General features: G+C 61.4%; 1 protein-coding gene across 3 annotated transcripts in view; it reads left to right on the top strand.

Annotated features, from left to right (window-relative positions):
• The window catches only part of MAD1L1 (mitotic arrest deficient 1 like 1), a 271,713-nt gene that overhangs the window by 92,739 nt on the left and 166,974 nt on the right, over positions 1-12,000 (top strand). The gene's annotated exons all lie outside the window — the stretch shown is intronic.

Below are 12,000 nucleotides of genomic sequence, written 5' to 3'. Positions count from 1 at the left end.
AGAAAGCCCCAAGGTCATTTGTCTGTCTTTCCTCCCTCAGCCTGCCTTTTCCTTTATTCCAGTTCTCTTGGGACTGAACGGAGATGGTGCACGTGTTCATCTAGTGCGTAGCTCCTTGGCTGGGGCCCACGCCAGGCACTCGGGGTCGCCACCTTGAAGCTCGTCCTGCCGCAGGGAGTGGGCGGCGTGTGGAGGGCGGGCAGTGGAGCCTGGTGTTTGCCAGTCTTGACCTGGCTCTGCCTCTGACTGGTGGCTGACTGTGGGCAGAAGCCGGGTCTGCCCAGCCCCCTCCATCCTTCAGCCCCGCCTCGCCTCCGGGGGCCCTGCTGGTGGCAGCTCTGTCTTCGCCCTCGCTTCACCTCGGCCCCCACTGGGGCACTCCTTGGGCACGCAGCCTCGTCACGTCCGGGGCCTTCGCCTTCAGATTCTTCCTGCCTTCCTACCCGCCACTGTTTCCTGGTCAGTTTTTCCTCCCTTCGGTTGTACGCAGGACACAAGGCAGTGGGAGAGAGAAAAGTGACTCGAGGACCCGGTTGATACACTTTGTTTGGGTAACAAGTGTTGCTTTGTTCTGCTGGGAACTGGTGTGAGTGGTGTGAGCATCTTCCTCGCGATGTGTGTCCTGGCCCCTCTGCTGGGGCTGGTGGCAGGGCAGGTGGGGGGTCTGGGCCCAGAAACCATGTGTATTGGTTGGTTAAACCCATGGAGGAACCCACGGCGTCTTCACAGCCTGAAACAAAGGCTCCTTCAGCAAGGCAAATTTTACCCAGGACGGAAGAGAGACATTGGAGGCCAAGAACCGCTGCCTGCGCTGGGAGTGGGGTTAGTGTCATTCAGACTGATCCCTGCTGTGTCGTGAGGTCAGAAGTGAGCTCTTCCTTGGGTCCTGTCAGTAGAAGTAGAGCAGCACACAGAGGAGGTACGGGGCTGCTGCTCCGCGACCCACAAAGCCCCCTGGTGTCCACCTCCCGCTGGGGCCTGGCTCCGGACGAGGGGTTTGGGGACAGCCTTGGCCGTCGTGGGTGTGTGCGCTGTGTGCCGGGGCTCGGGGTGCAGCGTGGTCGCTAAGTCGCAGCCTGGCCACTGGAGGGGCTGTGAGAATATCTGAGGGGTTGGGAGGGTGGGCTTGGATAAACTGCACAGTCACCGAGTGGGAGCCCTTGATGGAAGGCCTTGGTTTGACACACAGAAATTCCTGTCACCTTTAAAAGGCCAAAACAGACTCCCAGCCTGGGAAGGCGTGGCCTGGTGACCTGCTCTGCCCTTCCTCCGTGGGCCCCGGGGACGTCATGGCCGTGCCGAGCTCCCTGACCTGCACCATGATGCGGGGGGCGATGGTCCTTGCAAACTGCAGGACTTGTGTGTGTTCAGAAAGTAACCAAATGGATTCAAAGGAGTAATTAGTGTATCTCATAAGATATGAATCTTAATTTCTAAATTACATATTTAGCAGATGGTCCAAAATAGTACTTGTAATGGCAACATTCAATTAGTGAGTTTAAAAAATGTATATTATTGCAACACGCTTCATGGGTTTTATTTAGAGATTTTTAAATACAGTGCTGTAAAAACGTAGCCGTGTTTCAGACTATTTAGACCCATGCTGCGGCTGTGGGCTCTGTGCTGACCTTGCCCTGGTACCCAGGAGGTGGCTGCCGAGAAGACTGACCTGCTCCCGTGTGGGGACAGCAGGGAAAGCAGCTGGGCTGTGGGGCTGTCCCCGTGGCCCATCGTCCCCACTCCTCCTGGCTCAGGAATTCTGACTCCCGCAGCCCCTGGGAACCCCATTTCTGAGTGTCCTCACTGGGCCTGACTGACATGGGGCTGAGGGTGGGGCTTTATTCCTGTCGCGTGCACCCAAGACTGCTTTCTGTGCCAGCTTCTGGGTCTGCCCTCAGTGGCTTGTGGGCAGCTGGGCTCGGGTATTGTCCACGTGGGCAGAGAGGAAACTGAGACGTGAGGAGGTCTCCATCTGCTTGACATCTGGGGGCCAGTTCAGGAGCATAGCTGGGGCCCAGCCTTCACGTGTCCCCTCAAGGTGGCATGCCTGGCACTGGGGGCCCTGGAGGTAGGCCTGTCCCTTGTGGGACCCAGAGTGGTTCCGCTGTGCCTGGGGCTCTGAGCCGGGGGTGGATGTGGGGTCCCTGCCTGTCCAGCCCTGGGGACCAGGTCCCCACAGCAGCTGGTGTCCACACACCGTGGGAGGAGGAGCAGAACTTGATGGGCCATCTCCCTGGAGGCCACCACGCGCACCACTGCTGGCTGGAGGAAGCCCTGAGCCTGAGTGGTTGCCCAGGGGCGCTGCTTCCGAGGTCTCCACTCTGAAGAGCAGGAAGTTCCTTGGCGACTTGAGGTGGGGAGGGAGCCAGAGCAGCACCCCCGCCCGCAACCCTGGGCCCCTGTGAAGGCGGGCCTTCCTGGCGGTCAAGTGTTTGCAGAGGCAGGCCTTGTTCGGGCCCTTTCAGGTCCCGTATGTTTCCACAAAGCTTTTCAGACCTAAACACAGATGTTCATCTGAAAATGAGAAATCAGATTAAGCGGAACCAGCCTTTGACGTTGATGCCCTATTGCAAGTAAAACAAAGGGAGGAGAACGCTGTGTTGTAAATTTCACTTAAATAACTTTTTATTTTAAATGAAGTTTTAAACTAAAGAAGTGTCATTTGAAAGCCACTCATCTTCCTCTCTGTCCTCGGGCGGAACATCTGTGCTCATTCTGACGCGATGAATGACATGAATGGAGCCAGAGCCGGTGGAGCGCTCTCTTTACCATAATTACACCTCGCTCATCCCCGGGACACAATGCAGGCATGAAATGCCAATTAAGCCTCTATGTTAATGAGACGGAGCCTGAATAGTGGGTCACGGCGGACACAGATCCCAGCGGAACTGGTTCGATATAGCCCGGAGTTTGTTCTGCTTTAATAGAAATGTTGTATATAATGAAAATCTCCAGCGTTCGCTTTTATGTTAAAATTATCCATTTTGGGGTTTTTTGGTCAGCAGGTTTTAAAATAGTTTTTTTCTGAGCACCTGGTTGGGCGCCTTGTCCCCTCCATGCCAGGTGAGTCAGACGGGGCATCCTGGAGGTTGTGAGTGTCTCCTGTCGTCCAGGGCCTGGGTGCTCTGTGCCACGGGGCCCTGGGCGTTGCCAGGTGGATGCAGCCCGAAGACGGCATCCCCAGGACGCTGGCCCCAGATCTGGGGCGGCAGCTGAGGAGTCAGGGGCCCTGACCACTGCCATTTCCATCCACCCAGCAGCCCTTCCCAGCAGGCAACCTGGACGTCTGTCCAGGGTTGAGATCCTTGGGGGCAGAACACTGGCTGGTTCTGGCAAGTTCTGGGTGCCTCAGTTTCCTCGCCTGCCCAGCAGGGATGGCGGCGCCTTCTCTGCTGGTTCTGAGTGGGAGTCAGACGAGACCCAGGATGTTGGTGCACCTGCTCCGGTTGAAATCTGGGGCCTTGTGGAGTGAACCCTGTTTAGGTTCATCCTGAGGATGAGAGCTGTTGGGGTTTCAGTCACCGTAAGCATGTTTATTGGGTGGCCGGGCCTGCTGAGGGAGTCAGTCGGTGAAGGGACAGCACCCTACCTGCGGGCAGGACCACAGAGGGACCACGGTGGGCCGGGCCGGGCCGCTGAGCGCCAGGCTGAAGGCCCTGAAAGGTGAGAGGACGTGCCTGCGAGCGTGGCCAGTGGGTGAGAGGCCAGCTGGTGCCAAGGGGGCACAGGTCGGAGGCCCAGGGAGAGGTGGGGGTGTCAGCGCCCCAGGGACGCCGCTGAGGCCGTGTGCTGTTGACCAGAGTGGAGGTGGGGCTGTCGGTGGCAGCGGTGGCTGTTTAAAGAGGGAAGGCGCCAGAGCACCGCGGTTAAGCCACGTGGTGAGAAGACAGCTCACAGGCGCAGCCTTTGGGTGGGTATAGGATGCTTGCTGCTCGAGTGAACGCGGTTGCAGGTGAGGGGCTGTGGCGGGGAGGGGCTCAGGTGGGAGGCGATGAAGCAGGGAAGACCCTGCCGTGGCCCCATGTGCCCCCTGTCTCTTGTGGACTCCCAGCTGCCTCTGCTCGGGCCTTCCCTCCCCGACTCACCCGCAGTGGGGTCTCACTGACTGATGGCCCTTCCGTCCGTTGGAGCTGGCTGCAGCGGTCAACGAGAGGCTGGTGCTGTGCTGTCCCGTGTTTGTCCTGGTGTGGGAGCCTGGCCGGCCGGCTGGCCGGCCCGCTCAGTGCTCCCGGCGGGTCCTCCATGAGAACTCACCCCAGCCCTCACTGGCCCTTCCTTCCACCAGCTCCTCAAGGGGGGACGGGGCACATTGATCTCAGCATCCCCAGGGTCCCCAAGGTCTGACGCACAGCTGGTGCTGGGTCAGGCCTGAGAGGGTCTCCATCAAGAACCCCTTTTGTCTGTTGGTGATGGGAGCAGGAGAGCCACAGCGGGACCCCCTCACAGGCGGGAGGATGACTCCGTCCCTGGCTGAATCAGAGCCAGGCCTTGGCCTGGACACCTCGTAGTCCCAGTCTGTCCTGTCAGTGTGGGACGGTCACCTCGGCACTGCATTAACTCCAGAAATTAAAGTGGGGCTTCTTCTTTTTTAGTTTTGATGGGGGCCCTACGGGCTGCAGGCACGTTTTTCCACTTTCCAAACAAGGTGGCGGACCGCCTGGTGGGCCTTGTCGAGAGTGTGCCTGAACACCAGTGTGTGAGGGCCTGGGCCCGAGGAGGACGAGGGAGGAGAGGGGAGGAGAAAGAGGGAGGAGGGGAGGGGAAGGGAGGAGGTGGGAGAGGGCAAGAGGAAGGAGGCAGAGGGAGGAGAGGAGGAGGAAAGGGGCTCCCAGGAGGGAGGCTCATGTGCTCTGTGTCTGCCACCCCTTCCCCCACAGAGAGGAACAGTGTTCCATCCTCAGTGCTTAAACTAGGTGGAAGCGGGGCCTCAAGAGAAACACAGAAGGCTTGGCAGGTGATCCCAGGGGCCTGTGTTCATGGGGGTTAAAGACAGGTGTGTGCAGTTGGGAGGAAGGGAGGGAGAGGGAGTGCGGGCCCACTGGGGGCGGCTGAGGGAACTGGGGCTCCGGGAGGGAAGGAAGGTGGGGGCAAAGTGACGTGTGTTTTCTGGGAGCGAGCTGTAGGCCTCACAGGGGCCTGGGCTTGTCTTCGGTCCCACCTCGCCGTACTGATCCAGCAGGGACCGAACTGCCACTCGTCCCGGGCAGGGTCTGCGGTGCACTAGTTGGCAGAGCTATGGGGGGACCAGGTCAGTGCAGGCTTCCCAGGGGCCAGTGTGCGCACCCGTGAGGGGCCAGTGCCAGCTCCAGGAGGTGGGGACGCTCGTGGTGTTCTCCTGTGCTGTCCCTTCTCTCTGCCTCCTGAGAGTTTGGAGGGGCCTGGAGAAGCAGGCAGGCAGGGAGGGGGAGGAGAGAGAAGGGTGGCCGGCCCCGCCCGGGGGGCCCGAGCTGGGGGCTTGTGTGGTGATGCTGGCTGGATGCCCTGGCTACCGAGAGGACACTGCTGTGGAGGATGCATGGTTCCAGGACTGTGACTGGGAGGGACAGGACTGCTCAGCCTTGGTGAGAGGGGGTGAGCTGGGGATTCTGGGGAGAGAGGGCAGGGGGCTTTAACTGTCCCCGAGTCCCCCTTGTCAGGGGCAGCCACACCTGCAGGAGCTCTGTTGTCCCTGCCTGTTTTGCAGAAGGACCTTCCCAGGGTGTGGACCTGCTGGCTGCGAGACGGTGCAGGCTCGCTCTGCGCGGTGCTATTCCACCTCCACCCTGTCCACCCCCAGTTGCATCTAAACCTGCGCCGGGTTGCTGCTGCTCCTGTCCCCCGGCCCTTCTCTGGAGGGCAGCCTACAGACTCGGTCACTCCCCTGCCATCGCTGCCGTGGCGCAGGGCCCGTGTTCTCTGGAATCTGAGCGCCCCTTGGACCTGTGGGCCCCTGCCGGCCTGTGGTTCTGGAGCCTCTCTCAGGCCGCTCCCGGAGCCCACCACGACCCTCTCCGTTCCCCAAGCCTGGTCGAAGCCCTCTGTAACCACGCCATGCGGCCAGCCCTCGGCCTCACTCCCTTTATGGCATGTGGCCCCTGTCCACCTGGTTGTAGCTGACCTCCGTGGAGGGTCAGCTCCTGGGCAGCAGGGACCGTCTTTCTCCATTTGCTCACAACATGCCACAGATGGGCCGTGCCTGTGTCGTGGGAGTCATGTGTGGCAGAGCCAGCCTCTCACCACTGGACGGCTTTTGGAAAACCCGGCGTCCGGCTCATGGATAGAGGCAGGACTCCGTCCTTGGGTGGCCTGTGACAGACTTGTGTGATCCTCGTGTCGCAGTGTTCAGGAGGGAGAGCTGCCTTGCCCTGCACCCCAGGCAGAGTGCCCTGTTGGGATCTATGACTCCTCGGCCGCTGGGCTTGGGGGTCACAGTCTTGCTGTTTGCACCACAGGGAAAGGGGGGGCAGTGGCTCGAGGCCCCAGGGTGGGGACTGGGATGGCCTACGTGCCTGGCGCACACTGAGCTCCCTGGGCTGGGGAAATCGCAGTGGGACGTCGTGGCGCCGGCTTCTACAGAACAGGCGTTGGCGTCAGAATGAGGCGCCTCAGTGTAAGGTGGTTGGTTTTCAGGTTAAGAATTCAGTGAGGAGGGGACTCATTTGGCCCAGAGAGCTGCTGTGTGGGGAGCTTTGCCTATAAATGCACGCTGCTGCTGACACTCCAGTCTTCCTCTCCCGGGAGAGTGTGGTGGTGCGTGCGCCACCCCGTGGCTCTGGTGTGTCCTGGAGTTGTCGGTGCTGGCTCTCCATTAGAGGGACCAGGCGGGCTCAGGGCGTTCCCCCCAAGGAGCCGGCCTGCATGGCTTCCGCCGTGCTGGGCAGCTTGGCTGGAGAGCTCCCGTCATCCCTGTGCCTGGGGATGCTTAGCTCCGGGCAGCTCAGGAGCACACTTACCTTCGTCGGTGGTGTCCAGACACCAGCTGCAGATTTAATTCTCTGCTGGGCTCCGGGGCCACCTCCTCCCATGGCTGTGCGCTCCCCACCGTGTTTCCAGGGCCCAGGGCGCTGCCTGTGACTGTCAGCCTCCCTGGGGATGTGGAGGGATGCTGGCCCCGTGGCTCAGCTGTGCACTATGGGGGTGCCCTGGTGGGGAGTGGGCCCCCCCCACTCCCTTTTCTTCCCAGCGCAGCTCCCTCTGGGGCCTCGTCTGAGTGTTCTGCCCTTGAGAGAGAGCTGGAGCCTCTGGGCTGTGTCTGGGCCGTCCGGGCCCACCGTGCGCCGGTCCAGCAGCGTCATCTGATTCCCGGGGCCCCACTCCGCACAGCGTGTCCAGTGCCGGCGGCCTCTCAGGGATGCTTCACTTACCCCCTACTCCACACTTTTCCTCCTCCATTTTTTCGCTCAAATGGGAGCGTGTTCACTGAGCTGCATGCACCGGACGCTGCCTGCTCAGGGACAGACATGACGTGGCCCGTGGCCTCGCCGAGCGTGTGTCTCCTGCAGGACCACACACGGAGGCGGCAGAGGTGAGGACTGCGTGGCTGTGAGGGCGCTGGTCAGGTTGGGGGGGGGTCAGCGACTGCCCCCCCCGAGGAAGCGGGGGACACTGAGGTCGAGACCTGAGCACAAGTAGGAGTGGCTGCTTGTGGAGACATCCAGGCAGAGGGGACAAGGAGTGGCTGGGGCGAGCCTGTGTGACAGGGCCCTGCAGGGCTGACTCCAGGGGGCTGGTGCCGTGCAGGTCTCTCTCCTTCGGGTTGTGGGGCTGGAGCTGGAGAGGGTGCAGTGCCCATCTGCAGCGCCTGTTCCAGACATTGACCTCCCACCTCTGGAGGAGCGGGGTGATGCCATCTTTGGGTGACCTGGGGTCACATCTGGACTGAAGTGTATGCCATGTTGGTGGTGACTGCAGCTACAAGGCTTGGTGTCCGCTGAGAACCCACCGTGTGTTGACCGTGCCAGGACTTGGTTCTCTCCTGTGCCCTCACCGCGGCCTCTGCTGGTGGGTAGACTCATTTCCATGGTACATGCGGGGTCAGAGGCTCACTGGCAAGGTCAGGCTCTGGGCGAGCGAGGCCTCCTGGCTCCAGCCCTGCCGTCTGCCCGGAGCTCGCGCCCCTTCCATCTTCCATGTGGTTCGGAGTGTGTGTCAGGCCCTGTGCTGGCTCGGGGGCCGCAGAGAGCACGGCCTAGCCGGTGAGCGCGGTGACATCTGTTCACGTTGCTGTGTTGGCGGCAGAGAGGATCTGTTCCTTCCAGTCTGAACAGCCTCCAGGGTGGGGACTTCAGGGAGGAGCAGAGCCCGCTCCGTGGTCGGGGCCTCCCCTCAGTGGCAGGTCCTATAGCGAGAAGGACAGTGTGTACGTTGGCCTGTTTAAAATCCCTGTAATTGGCGTGAGTTTTTCCAGCCCCCAGTGACAGAGGAGGAGGAGTCTTCTCTGACTAAAGGGGAGGGGGTTTCAGCGGGTGGGAAGCTGGAGTGGAGGAGAAATGGGCGCACAGCCCCTTGCTTTGTTTGATGGGAAAGTGGTTAATTAGGTGACTCTCTCTTCCTCTGACACGTGCAAATGAGACTCTGCTGATAACTGAGCTCCTACAGAAATGATAAAAGTTTAACACGGGCGCCAGCTCTCAGGTGTGTCTGGGAAATGAAGGTGAGGGTGAGGGTGAGCGCCTAGGGCTGCGTTTGCTGTGAGCGGAGACGTTTCATGTGCTGCTCTCCAGCCCCTCCAGGGTCAGAATAACTTTTTAAGATGTTGATAAAACCAGAACAAGTTGCCAAGATGAGGTAAGATACGCAGGCCGACCGAGGCTCAGGCAGACTTGTCTGAGTGTCTCAGGCTCGCCCTGCTTCCTGTGTGCTGTCAGGGCGGCTGTGTGGAAGGACTCCCTGCTGTGAGCCAGGCCCAGCGCCACGGACAGTGCCCGGCTCCCGCCGTGCCAGGAGGCGGGGAGGGGCCGGGCACTGCAGGGCCGCGCCCTTGGCTGGGTGGTCCCGGCAGGACCCTCGGACCTTATGAAGTCCAGGTTCCGCTGTCACCACCCACCAGGAGGCAGGGTTTTCATCTTCAGAAGCTCCTGGTGGGACCGCCTTTTAGCTCTGACCCCTGCCCTGGCGCTGGGCCCAGACGCTGCTGCTTCCTCTCCTGGGGCTGCAGGACTAGACAAGTGCGCAGGTGCCAGTCCAGGGTGCGGTGGGCGTTGTCACTCTGCCCTGTCCCCTGGCTGGCTGCTGTGGTTGGAAGGTGCTCTGGGCACCCCTTGCTCTGCTTGATTACTCTCGTCCCCACCTGTTGGGGGGTGATGGCCGAATGCTGTCCCCAAACAGGCCTAGGCGTTGTGTGAAGTGTGAGAGCCCCTGCCTGCAGAGAGGCTGTGGCCTTCAGGCAGTAAGGTGTGTGCGCTCAGCCCCGGCCCCTCGCTGACTCTGCTGCACCCCGTGGCCCCGTGCTCTTCCTTCTCATGGCTGGTCGGCCCGTGGAGGGGTCCTTGCAGGGAGCAGCCAGTTTGTTGGGGGTCCTGTGTGGCCTCCCAGAGGTGGTTCCCCGCAGAACTGGTCGCTCATGCCTCCAGACGGTCAGCAGGAGGTGACGGTGGGTGGGAGGCCTCTGCGTGTGTCTAGAGGAATTTTGGCGACGTGGGTCTTATTCAGGTGTCTGGGGCTTTGGTGGCTCCCCCGTGACGTGTGCCCTTCTGTCCGCAGGGCCCGCTTGGCCTCTGGGTGGCAGGTTGTTAGTACGTATGTGGATAGCTGTCTCTCTTGCAAATCTAAAATGAGATTTTACTTTTTAAATAAAAAAAATGCTCAAGCGTTTGCAGCTGGGCGATAGCAGAGATTAGAAACGTTACTTATCTCTGTAGCACAAAGGAAGGCAAACGAGAGAGGAGGAGCGCCATGCTGCCGAATGCTGACGAGGCAGAGCAGCCGCCCCGGGGCTCACCAGGTTCGGAGCCGAGTGGGTGAGAGCTCGGCCAGCGTTCCCAGCGCAGGGGCAGGTGGGCGCCTCGGTCCAGGGTGGGAGAGTCACCCTGGCGCTGGCTTTGTGCCTGCGGAACCTTCCTGCCGGGACCCCCTTGAGGGCAACACCCCCGACGTGTTTGGTCTCAGGTCTCCTCTCCCTCCACCTGGCGGCCTGCCTGGCCCCTGTCCCGTCCTCAGTGCCCGCATGGCGTTGGTGAGAAGCGTGGCTTTCTGCGCCATCGGTCTGGTCGCAGGGAGCGCCCCGGTGGCTGGGCTCCTCCTCCTGTATTCCTGGCGTCTGGAGCTCCACCGCGATGCACAGTTTGGGGTTCTTTTGCGGGTGGGCCTCTTCAGTGTAGCTCACTCTCCTGAGCCGTCAGCCAGGCAGGACAGACGCGTGTGCGCACACACGTGACCGTGACACACGGTGGAGAGCTGCCGCAGGACTTGGCCTCCACGCTCCGTGCGGGGCCACATGCTGCCGGGTGCGGCCCCTCCTGCTGGGCAGCCCCAGGGTCTGGGTCTCCTTTCTCTGTGGCCCTGGCATGGCGCCTCTTCCCTGTCCCCACCCTCGTTTGCACACAGTTTAGGGGGCCTGAGCTCTCCTGTTCTTCACTGAACTGAGCCTCCTTGGTGGGTGGACCAGCGGGACTCCCGTGTGCAGAGCCTGACCGATGCCCCAGGCCCGGGGCTTCTTACCACCCAGACCCGGCCACGCCCCTCTGAAGTCGTCTGAGTCGAAGCTCCTGTATGGCCCCTCGCCTGGAGCCACAGGCCCGTTGGGGCTGGAGACGGGCTTGGAGCCAATGTTCTGACCAGTGCGCTTTGTGCAGCTCTGTCCACTCAGCCCCAGTTCGGGCCGCAGCTGAGCAAGCCCGTCCCCTTGTGCCCATCCCTGGGCTCCTTGGAGGGGGCTGAGCTGACTGGTCTGCCTGGAATGTCTCCAAGAAGGTTCTTAGGGCAGCTTCTCTTCTCCAGCTGAGTCTGGGCATACGTGACCCTGGTCTTGGTCTCTGCTGTCTGCTGAGGGCTTCCCTGCCGTCCTGCAGCACGTGAAGCTGTCTTAGGGGACATCTACAACCAGGGCGCCCTCTTTGGATCTGTGTCCCCGGTGCCCCTGCACACAGCAAGTGGAGTGGGAGGTGGGTGTGCCAGTGACATCCTAGAAGGGCAGCAGGAAAGTGCAAAATGCGGAACCCAGTGGGGAGGCCCCATGGGAGAGACATGGGCCCTGCAGGTAACGAGAGCCAGAACGCAAGATCACTGCAGACATGGGGCTGTGTGAGTCTTGGAGCCAGATTTGACGTGTTGTCTGCAGGTGACGGCACTGGGAGGGGACGCTCACAGCCCATGTGCTCAAGAGCGACTGCTTTGTACCTGATCGCACAGGGGGTCATGCCCCTTTCTTTCTGGGAGTCCTTGTTTTGGCCGACTGGGACGGCCTTCTGATTGGCAGTCTCTTGGAGGGGGTCCCTGGGGGCCTCCTGTCCGGGTCTGGACGGCACCTTTCCTTTGCGCAGGGCCTGCAGCCTGCCCGGCTTTGTCCGCACGCCAGCCTGGCTGTGGTGCTTGCTTACTTTTTTGTGACCTCCGAGACAGCGTGACACATCGGATGCCTGCAGGTCCGGAGCAATTGGATTTGAGTGTCCCTGGGACCCTGTCTTCTCCGCCCGGCTCTGACACATCTCTTAGACCCTTCCCACCGCAGTGCGCTCCCCGCTCTGTACAGAACCACGGCCTCCCCTGGGGAGACCCCGCCCTCCCGCCTCTATCTCCAGCCACCCGGTCCCTGCCTTCTGCTGCCATTGAACGTGCTGTGGGCACCACTGTCCCCCTGCTGCCGCCCGTCTGTGGCTCCAGCCTGGCTCTTCCTCCTGGCCCCTGCTCTGGAGTCCTTTGCGGAGTCCTGACAGCGCCCACCCAGCCTGTGCTCGGTGTGCGTGCTCGGTGTGTGTGCCCGGTGCTGTGTGCCGGCAGCGGGCAGGTCGTGGAGGTGGCTGTCTGGGGACCTGCCTCCCGCCTCACCAGGCTTGCTGCTCTCCCTCAGTCTCCCTCCTGTTC

This window comes from Camelus bactrianus, chromosome 18 (assembly GCF_048773025.1).
Source record: "Camelus bactrianus isolate YW-2024 breed Bactrian camel chromosome 18, ASM4877302v1, whole genome shotgun sequence".
NCBI classification, from domain to species: domain Eukaryota; kingdom Metazoa; phylum Chordata; class Mammalia; order Artiodactyla; family Camelidae; genus Camelus; species Camelus bactrianus.
This window is presented reverse-complemented; position numbering and strand designations above follow the sequence as displayed.